Genomic DNA, 10,908 nt, shown 5'->3' on the forward strand with positions numbered 1-10,908 from the left:
CATCTTCCCACTCCATTCCCTTTCCAGCTCCCCATCCATCCTGCTGAGAGCCACCTCTATCACTCAGTAAAACATCCACATTCACCACCCTACAAGTCCGTGTGTGACCTGATTCTTCCTGTAAGTTCGGACAAGGACCCGGGTACCAAGATGGCAGAGTGTAAAAGACTGTCACCCTGACTCTCCACTGAGCTGGTTTAACATTTTAAACTGTTAAACTGTTTAAACTGTTTGTTAAACTGTTACACACTGTTAAACTGGTTTAATAGTTGCCATCTGCAGGTGGCAACTGCTAAAAGAGTATTAATTGTAACACACCCTTAGACACTACCGTGGGGTTGAACCCAAAAGTACTCGCCCGGGCTCCTGCACTTGCCTGTCTGAGGGTTCCCCATCCTAAAAGGGTTTGAGCACTCCGCGGCTAAGCCACGCCACCCCACAAGTCCCGTGAGAGGATCTGGGAACTTTCCTGTTTCATTTCTTGATGAATCTGGTAATTGAATCAAATGTCAGGCATTGTTAATGAAAAAGTTTATGAGCTCTTCATAATGTTATCTCCTTCCCTAGAAGGTTCATCCTGTTTTCTGGCAGGCTGCTAGTGTACGAATAATCACATTCATCCAATCAGAGACAGCTGACTCAAGGATGCATCAGGCTTTATAAGGCTTCATCTATCTCCATTTTTTTTCTTCCAAGCTGCAGCTGTCCAGGATCCCCAACTGTGAGTCTGGGGTGTGTCTTGAGGGTCCTATTTTGGGTGACTTCTGAATTCAGTATTTTGCCATGCAATGCCATGAGATGACAGGTAAATCTGCTGAGACTTAAGTGCTGTCTGCTGAGGTTCTTAGTGGCATGTCCTCTGTAGATTAAGTGTGAACAAATGCCTCCAGAAAGAAAACCACCCCATATGGATCTCACTTCTGTCGCTCCTTCTTCTTCCTAAGATCTTTACTTCTTAGGTACTGACTGGTTTAGAAGTCTGAACTCCAAATTTCGTTTCTCGAATCCCATGAAATTTTCTGAAGAGCTGATGTCCTTTGCTTCTTAGTGGGTGTTTTACATACAAAATGATGTCCTCTCATCAGAGAAGTTTAGGATTCAGCATATTCCCTGAGGGAACAACAGCACAAGATTGTTGGATTTTAGCCCCATAACCATTGGCAAGTTATTTAAATTGTATGTGCTCTAGTTCCCTCATACATAAAATAAAGATAAAACCCATCTTGGCTGGTGGCTTACGCATGTAATCCCAGCACTTTGGGAGGCCGAGTCAGGCAGATCACAAGGTCAAGAGATGGAGACCATCCTGGCCAACATGTTGAAACCCCTGTCTCCACTAAAAATACAAAAATTAGCTGGGTGTGGTGGTGCACACCTGTAGTCCCAGCTAATCGGGAGACTGAGGCAGGAGAATTGCTTGAAGCCGGGAGGCAGAGGTTGCAGTGAGCCGAGATCGCACCACTGCACTCCAGCCTGGCGCCTGGTGACGGAGGGAGACTGTCTCAAAAAACAAACAAACAAACAAAAAACCGTTTCTACCAAAACATAAAAAAAAGTAGCTGGGCGCAGTGGCAGGCACCTGTAATCGCAGCTACTTGGAAGGTTGAGGCAAGAGAATTGCTTGAACCCGGGAAAAGGAGGTTGCAGTGAGCCGAGACTGCACCATTGTACTCCAGCCTGAGAGACAGAGCAAGACTCAGTCAAAAAACAAAACAAAACAAAACAAAACAAAACCTACTTTATTGTATTATGATAAGGATTAACTCAATACATTTAAAGCACTTAAAACAATGGCAGGGCAAGCACTCTATAACTTTTGCCCTTATTAAGCACAGAAAGTACTCCAAGACACATTCTTTTTTTTTTTTTTCAGTTGTTGAATGAACTTTATTGAAATATTTTTCTTTGTGCTTCTTTTTCTTTTTTCTTTTTTTTTGAGATGGAGTTTCACTCTTGTTACCCAAACTGGAGTGCAATGGCATGATCTCGGCTCACCACAACCTCTGCCTTCTGGGTTCAAGCAATTCTCCTGCCTCAGCCTCCCGAGTAGCTGGGATTACAGGAGCCCACCACCATGCCCAAGTAATTTTTGTATTTTTAGTAGAGACGGGGTTTCACCTTGTTGACCAGGATGGTCTCTATCTCTTGACCTCGTGATCCACCCGCCTCTGCCTCCCAAAGTGCTGGGATTATAGGCGTGAGCTACGGTGTCCGGCCCCTTTGTGCTTCTTAACTAGCTGGGCATTCCACAGCACCACTGTTGATGTCATCTATGATGTCATGAGTGTGGCGGCCATCAACATTACAGCCCACAGACTGGGCAGTCCCCAGGATCTCTTTAATGGTTCCAGAGAGTTCTCCGGCTAAAGATCGGTGCCACATCTGTCGAGCAATGTCGACAATCTCATCGAAGGTGATATTCCCGCTGTGTTTAATGTTTTTCTGTTTCTTTCTGTCTCTTAGTGGTTCCTTAGGGGCTTTGATGATCAGGGCAGAGGCAGAAGGCACCACCTCAATCTGGGCCTGTCTGTTCTGAATGGTCAGTTTCACTGTAATTCTCAGGCCCTTCCAGTCAACCGTTGCCTTGGCAATGTCATCACCAACCTTTTTTGGAGACAGACCCAGGGGGCCGATCTTGGGGGCAAGCGCAGAAGTGGCACCGACTTCACCCCCAGTGCACCTCAGGTATACAACTTTGATCTCGTTGGGGTCGAACTTTGGCGGCATGGTGGAGGCGGCTGGTGTCAGATGAACCCGAATTCGGGACGACTGAAGAAAGTTGTACCTTGGCCTCCTCTGAGCCGAAAGCTGAAAAAGCCAAGACACATTCTAAGATGAAAAAATGCTGGGTCCACACACCATTTGGTACTCACCATTTATATATTAAGAAGTTTGGAATGACGTATATGCTTGGATACCAGTGATTTACCTCTGAAAAGTCTCTAAGAGCCCAGTGGGAAAGAACGGTGGCCTTTGGAATAGAGTTCTGGATGGTTCAGCAAGGTGGTGAGAAGAACCCATTGCCTCCATAGTTTTGAAACTTTGGAATTTTATACCAACTGTGTATGTTTTACCTATTTCTTTTTAAAAAATCTTTGTTAAAGAAAAGAACAGAAAAGAAAATGAAATAACAGGTTTGGAGCTATGCAAGCCTGAATTTGTGACCCTTCTCTACCATGCAGTAAAGCAATATAATGAGGGGCCTTGTGCAAAAGGAACATGTGGGGTCTTTTGTTTAAAAGCAGCAAAAGCTGACTCCTTTCTTACTCAGTCTCTCTTTTGACCTCTCACAGTTTTTGTAGCTGCAATTTAATGTGGTGCTCCCTCAGTTAAGGGGGCACGCATAGAATGAGTGAAGGTCCCTACAGGCATCCAGAGCGCTGCCCTGTGGCTTGGCATTCTCACCCTGCCCCTCCCTGCACCCACACCCAGGCCCACTCCTGAGGATGAAGTGCAGCAGCAATTGCTGGGTGGCAGAGGAAAGGGGAGTCTGAGAGGGTGGGTGAATGGGCAGCAGAGAACTGTCCCAGTGAGGCCAAGAGGTGGTAGGAGCTGGACCACATGACAGCTGAGGCTCCAGGACCCCTGCACATACCGCATTGCTTTATCAGAGCTCAACTACCAAGCACAAATTCAAGGAAAAAAGTAGTTAAGAATTTCAATACAGCCACACTAAACCTCAAGCCCAGGAGCCCATTCTGAGAATGGAGCTCTGTGGGACTATCTTGGTTACAGTCTCATGAAGCTGGCCCTGCTTGTGTGCCATGATTTATTTTTCTGTGGCCTCAGTTTCTTCATGAGTAATGTGGATATTGACAAAAAAAAAAAGCCTCATATGTATTTTCTAAGACTTAAATAAGATATTGACAGCCAAAGGACGCAGCCAAATGCCTAGGCAGATAGGTGTCGGTCCCTGGTGAAACTCCACCTTCAAGCCAAACACATCCTGAAGGCTGAAAGACTGGACTGCTAGTCCCAGATGAAACCTGCAACCCAGAGAGAACTTCTGTTTCTTCAAATATTTTACAGAGTCAGACTCTTTCTGTGAACAATTAAGTTGGTGCTCGAACACGCAGGGCCTCAGAGAAGCCTCAGGATCTGGAAGAAGTTGCCTAAATGCGAGACTAAGGTACCAGCAGGGGCCCATTGAAAGCCTCCCAGACTTCAAGCTTCCCTTCAGGTAGAACTGGTAAGTCCTTCTGAGCCTTGGACCTCCCTTTAGTTGATGGTCCTTAATTTCTTCGGAGCCACATTTTTTCTCCTAGGAAGCTGGTTGTTTAGGATCCAAATTCTAGTTTGAAGGTGTATCCTAAATGATCTTCACTGCTTGTATCTCCCCAAATTAATCTCGATTAGACTTGTGCGCACATTTGCATCAAGAACTGAGTTGTCATTTTCATAAATGAGAGACTGAGTTTTCTCAGTTCTGAAGAGAATTGGCATTTTGCTCCTCCCAGCCAAAGGTGCCCCTGGGTGACTGGAGGCCAACTGGGAGTGTCTGGGGTGTTGAACCCCCAGTCCCACATGCAGCAGCCCTGTGGGGAGCTCCCAACAAAATTAGCTTAAAAAGGGTCCTCCAGGAAGCACATATAAGAGCTGGTCTTTGATGTGCTTTGAGCCTTCCCAGAGATGCTAGGCCTCTGGAGAGAGAAACTGAGACACATAAGAGGACAGAAACAACTCAGTGGTGACACACTGTGGCATCCCACCTGCAACCACCACACTTTGATCCACTCCAGTAAAACCCTAGGCCTCAGTTCCTCCTTTTATTTTGGAGACAGAGTCTCCCTCTGTTGCCGAGACTGGAGTGCAATGGTGCGATCTTGGCTCACTGCAACCTCTGCCTCCTGGGTTCAAGTGATTCTCCTGCCTCAGCCTCCTCAGTACCTGGGATTACAGGCGCCTGCCACCATGCCTCACTAATTTTTGTATTTTTAGTAGAGACAGGATTTCGCCATGTTGGCTAAGCTGGTCTTGAACTTCTGACCTTAGATGATCTGCCTGCCTTGGCCTCCCAAAGTGCTGGGATTACAGGCATGACCCACTGCTCCCAGCCAGTTCCTCCTTTTAAAGAAAAAAAAGATGGGAAACAAATTATCTAAGAATGAAGAAAAAAACAAGGAAAATGACCCTCTTTCAGGCACTCCTTTGGGTTTGTGTCACCTCTACTTGTGAGAGTTTGTGTAAAATGGAAATACTATGGTCTTTTAGTGAACGATTACATCAAAGGAAAAGACCCCTAAAGTTGACCTGCAAACTATAGAGTTCCTAACTTCTCTTTTCCTCTATTTTCTTTTCTGCCTGCTTTAAATCTGCTGTTGTTTTTCTACTGAGATAAAAAATACTGTTTGGGCCGGGTGCGGTGGCGCGTGCCTATAGTCCCAGCTACTTGGGAGGCTGAGGTGGGAGGATCGCTTGAGCCCAGGAGTTCTGGGCTGTAGTGCGCTATGCCGATTGGGTGTCTGCACTAAGTTCGGCATCAATATGGTGACCTCCTGGGAGCCAGGGACCACCAGGTTGCCTAAGGAGGGGTGAACCAGCCCAGGTCGGAAATGGAGCAGGTCAAAACTCCTGTGCTGATCAGTAGTGGGATCGCGCCTGTGAACAGCCACTGCACTCCAGCCTGGGCAACATAGCCAGACCCCATCTCTTAAAAAAAAAACAAAAAACTGTTTGGATCCAGCTGGTTGCGTGTGTGTGTGTGTGTGTGTGTGTGTGTGTTGTTTGTTTGTTTTGCAAGCCAGTAAATTTGCATTATGTCATGGGTACAATTCTGAAGTAAAAGCTATAGGATCTTGTGTGTGTGTGTGTGTGTGTGTGTGTGTGTGTGTATGTGTGTGTGTATAACATAGATATTTAAAAGGCCTTTATGTTTTCTGTTTATTTGATTTCTTTGCTATGACCTTGTTCTTCTTGAGTTTTTCTTAGTGTCTAACAACCTGGGATTCCTTAAAGGAAACAGAGAAGGCATCAGACTCCTTTTTGGGGAGAAAACTCTGTTTTTCCTTATGAAATCCCAAGAATATAAACAGACAAGTTTCCCTTCAGATATTAAACTACTTGTTTGTATTGTGTGACCTGACTTTTTTCAACTAAAATAGTTACTACAACAGATGCTACTCTTGGCTGCTTAAAATAAGAAAGGGTGTAGCTTACTTTTTTGTTTTATTTTATATTTATCGATTTATTTTGAGACAGAGTTTCACTCTTGTTGCCCAGGCTGGAGTGCAATGGAGTGATCTCCACTCCCTGCAACCTTCACCTCCCGGGTTCAAGCAATTCTCCTTCCTCAGCCTCCTGAGTAGCTGGGATTACAGGCATGTGCCACCATGCCCAGCTAATTTTGTATTTTTAGTAGAGATGGGGGTTTCTCCATGTTGGTCAGGCTGGTCTCGAGCTCATGACCTCAGGTGATCTGCCTGCCTTGGCCTCCCAAACTGCTACGATTACAGGTGTGAGCCTCCGTGCCCGGCCTATTTATTTATTTATTATACTTTAAGTTCTGGGGTACATGTGTAGATTGTGCAGGTTTGTTACATAGGTATACACATGCCATGGTAGTGGTTTGCTGCATCCATCACCCCGTCATCTACATTAGCTATTTCTCCTAATGCTATCCCTCTGCAATCCCCCCATCCCCTGCTATTCCTCCCCTAGCTCCCCATCCCCAGGCCCCAGTGTGTGATGTTCCCCTCCCTGAGTCCATGTGTTCTCATGGTTTAACACCCACTTATGAGTGAGAATATGTGGTGGTTGGTTTTCCTTGTGTCAGTTTGCTGAGAATGATGGTTTCCAGTTTCATCCATGTCCCTGCAAAGGACATGAACTGATCTTTTTTTATGGCTGCATAGTATTCCATGGTGTATATGTGCCACATTTTCTTTATCCAGTCTATCATTGATGGGCATTTGGGTTGGTTCCAAGTCTCTGCTATTGTGAATAGTGCCGCAATAAACATACGAATGTATGTGTCTTTATAACAGAATGATTTATCATGCTTTGGGTATATATCTGTTGAAAATGTGCCCTTTGAATGAAGAGACCCCTCCAAACAGGCTTTGTGTGAGCAACGTGGCTGTTTATTCACCTGGGTGCAGGTGGGCTAAGGCCGAAAAGGGCATTAGCAAAGGGCAGTGGGATAGAAGTTGGCTTTATAAGTTTGGGGTGGGCAGTGGAGAGCTGCAGAGTAAGACCAGTTATAATGGTGGGGGTAGAGGCAAGGAGTATATACTACCATAAGTTCAGTTACAATGGTGAGTGGGGGTGAAGCAGAAGGGCAGTTAAGATGGCAGGATGAGTGAGAGGTATTCACATTATCATAAGAACAGTTAAAATGGCAGGATGGGTGAGAGGTATTCACATTATCATAGGAATAGTTAAGATGGCAGGGTTGGGTGAGGGGCTGGGCGATCAGGGACAATGGCGAATGCAGGCAGGGCGTGGGAGACGATCGGGAGGCAAGCAGGACTTCAGACTTTCAGGCTCCAGGCTTGCACAGGGAGACCTGACAATATCCAGTAATGGGATTGCTGGGTCAAATGGAATTTCTATTTCTAGACCCTTGAGGAATCGCCACACTGTCTTCCACAATGGTTGAATTAATTTACACTCCCACCAACACTGTAAAAGCGTTCCTATTTCTCCACATCCTCTCCCGCATCTGTTGTCTCAAGATTTTTTAACGATCGCCATTCTAACTGGTGTGTGACAAAAGCAAGCAACGGGGAAAGGATTTCCTATTTAATAAATGGTGTTGGGAAAACAGGCTAGCCATATGCAGAAAGCTGAAACTGGATCCCTTCCTGACACTTTATACAAAAATTAACTAGATGGATTAAAGATTTAGACATGAGGCCTAACACCATAAAAACCCTAGAAGAAAACCTAGACAATACCATTCAGGACATAGGCATGGACAAGGACTTCATGACTAAAACACCAAATGTAATGGCAACAAAAGCCAAAATAGACAAGTGGGATCTAAATTTACCAAGGAGCTTTTGCACAATAAAAGAAACTCAATAGAATGAACCAGCAACCAGCAATGGAAAAACATTTTTGCAATCTACCCGTTAGTCAAAAGGCTAATATCCAGAATATATGGAGAACTTAAACAAGTTTACAAGAAGAAAACAACCCCATCAGAAAGTGGGCAAAGGATATGAATAGACCCTTTTCAAAAGAAGACATTTATGCAGCCAACAAACATATGAAAAGAAGCTCATCATCTCTGGTCATTAGAGAAATGCAAATCAAAATCACATTGAGGTATTACCTCACGCTGGTAAGAAACAGTGTAGTTTAGACACTTAGAGAAATGTCTTTGTTAAAAAAAAAAGTGCACTGTAAAACCATGGTCTAGTCTCATGATAATTCTCTTTTTTGGAGACCCAGGATTCAGTGTGGATTCTGCCCAGAGCTTAGAGGTCCAATTAAAAGATGGAGACTAAAATTAGAACTACCTATCTAAATAAAATTTGTCTCCTTACACAATTCTATGACAGATTTCTATAATTTTATGCTTAACTTGGCAATTAAATTTGTTTTATTTCCCTCTAGCATACCAGATTTTTTCTCTCTGTGCTTTCAGATGTCAATTTTGCTATCTGATTTTTCACCTAAAAGCCGTTTCTTTTAATATGCAAATTTAGGGCTATTCAGCTGACAACTACTTAGGGTAAGGAAACAGGTTACCAAGAATTTGAGTCAGGTTTAGCTCATGCCTGTAATCCCAACACTTTGTGAGGCAGAGGCAGGCATACCACCTGAAGTCAGAAGTTTGAGACCAGCCTGGCCAACATGGTAAAACCCCATTTCTACTAAACATACAAAAATTAGCTGAGTGTGTTGGTACATACATGCCCGTTACCCTATCTAGTCGGGAGGCTGAGGCAGGATAATTGCTTGAATTCAGGTGGTGGAGGTTAGAGTGAGCTGAGATCACACCATTGTGTTCCAGCCTGGGTCACAGAGCAAGACTCTTGTCTCAAAACAAACAAATAAACAAACAAAAAACATTCCGAAGTCTAATAAAATGTACTTGATTGGCATACCTAATACGGGTATGTATTTGTGTTGTGTGTATAATATTTCACTATTAAAAATATTAAAAAGTGCTCTAAATAATTGGCTTAAACATTTTCTTTTTTCTTTTTTTTTGAGAGGGACTTTCACTTTTGTTACCCAGGCTGGAGTACAGTGCCGCGATCTTGGCTTACTGCAACCTCCACCTCCTGAGTTCAAGCGATTCTCCTGCCTCAGCCTCCCGAGTGGCTGGGACTACAGGCGTGCAGCACCACTCCCAGCTAATTTTTTTGTGTGTGTTTTTTTAGTAGAGATGGAGTTTTACCATGTTGGCCAGGCTAGACTCAAACTCCTGACCTCAGATGTTCCGCTCACCTCGGCCTCCCAAAGTGCTGGGATTATAGGCGTGAGCCACAGTGCCTGACCCAGAAAATTTTTTTACAAGAAAAAATAGAGCTGGGTGTGGTGGCTTACACCTGTAATCCTAGAACCTTGGGAGGCCGAGACTGGCAGATCACAAGGCCAGGATTTCGAGACCAGTCTGGCCAACATGGTGAAACCCCGTCTCTACTAAAACTACATAAATTCGCCGGGTGTAGTGGAATATGCCTATAATCCCAGCTACTCAGGAGGCTGAGGAAGGAGAATCGCTTGAACCCAGGAGGCGGAGGTTCCAGCGAGCTGAGATCACGCCACTGCACTCCAGCCTGGGCAACAAGAGTGAAACTCTGTCTCAGAAAAAAAAAAAAAAAAGAGAAAAAACAGAGACTTTAAGTCAAATGCTTTTTCAAGCTCACATGACTTAAATAAGCTGGCTTTAAAATTATTGGTAAAATAATATTAAAAATGTCTTAAAAATGGTTAGCATTTTTATTTGCATATAGTAATCAAATGGTTTCATATTTATCTCTGCAGAATATTATAAGGTGTCAAGATTTGCCATAAGGGTTATAAAACTATAAACCCAGCCCCAGATAGAAGGATCTTTACTTGTGTAATTTTTGATAAATAAGACATGTAATATGGTTGTTTAATGATAACAGCTGAATCCTGAGTTATTGGTTAAAAAAAACCAATTAGGTTTTTTAACCATATTTAACTCTATATTTAACCATAAGTTTCCTTTTTTTTGGTAAACACATGAAATTCATAGGTTATAAAAATGGTTAATGGAGAATACACTTTAAATGATGACTATCACAGTTTTCATAAATAATCTAGGTAAACTAAATAATCAGGTAAATGTAATGGTATAAATGCTTGTAAACAAACTTGTCATACAATTTAGAATCTAAGGTTATATTAAATAATAGATATTTTAAATGTCTTCCAATTTAAAAATTATCAGAAAAAATTTTTTAAATTTTTTTTTTTTTTTTTTGAGAGGGAGTTTCTCTCTTGTTGCCCAGGCTGGAGTGCAATGGTGCAATTTTGGCTCACTACAACCTCCGCTTCGCAGGTTCAAGCAATTTTCCTTTTTTTTTTCTTTCTTTCTTTTTTTTTTTTTGAGGCAGAGTCTCACTCTGTCTCCAGGCGCCAGGCTGAATCTCGGCTCACTGCAACCGCTGCCTCCCAGGTTCAATTCCCGTCTCAGCCTCACAAGTAGCTGGGATTACAGACATGTCACCACTCCCGAGGAATTCGTGTAATTTTAGTAGAGACAAGGTTTCTCCATGTTGGTCAGGCTAGTCTGGAACTCCCGACTTCAGGTGATCCGCCAGTCCCGTTCTCCCAAAGTGTTGGAATTACAGGTGTGAGCTACCGCGCCCGGCTTTAAAAAAGTATTTTTATTAAAGGGTAAATATTTTTGCCTAATTCAAAGTTATTTAAAGCTTAAGTATAAAACAAGGTAAAAGGAATCAGTAAATTAGAGCTGTAAAGTAA

The 10,908-nt window shown here is 43.4% G+C and overlaps 1 pseudogene; it reads right to left on the bottom strand.

Moving 5' to 3' along the window:
* Positions 1-2,223: 2,223 nt before the first annotated feature.
* LOC100397128 (large ribosomal subunit protein uL11 pseudogene) lies at positions 2,224-2,767 on the bottom strand (annotated as a pseudogene).
* Positions 2,768-10,908: the final 8,141 nt, after the last annotated feature.

This window comes from Callithrix jacchus, chromosome X (assembly GCF_049354715.1).
Source record: "Callithrix jacchus isolate 240 chromosome X, calJac240_pri, whole genome shotgun sequence".
In the NCBI taxonomy this organism is placed as follows: Eukaryota; Metazoa; Chordata; class Mammalia; order Primates; family Cebidae; genus Callithrix; species Callithrix jacchus.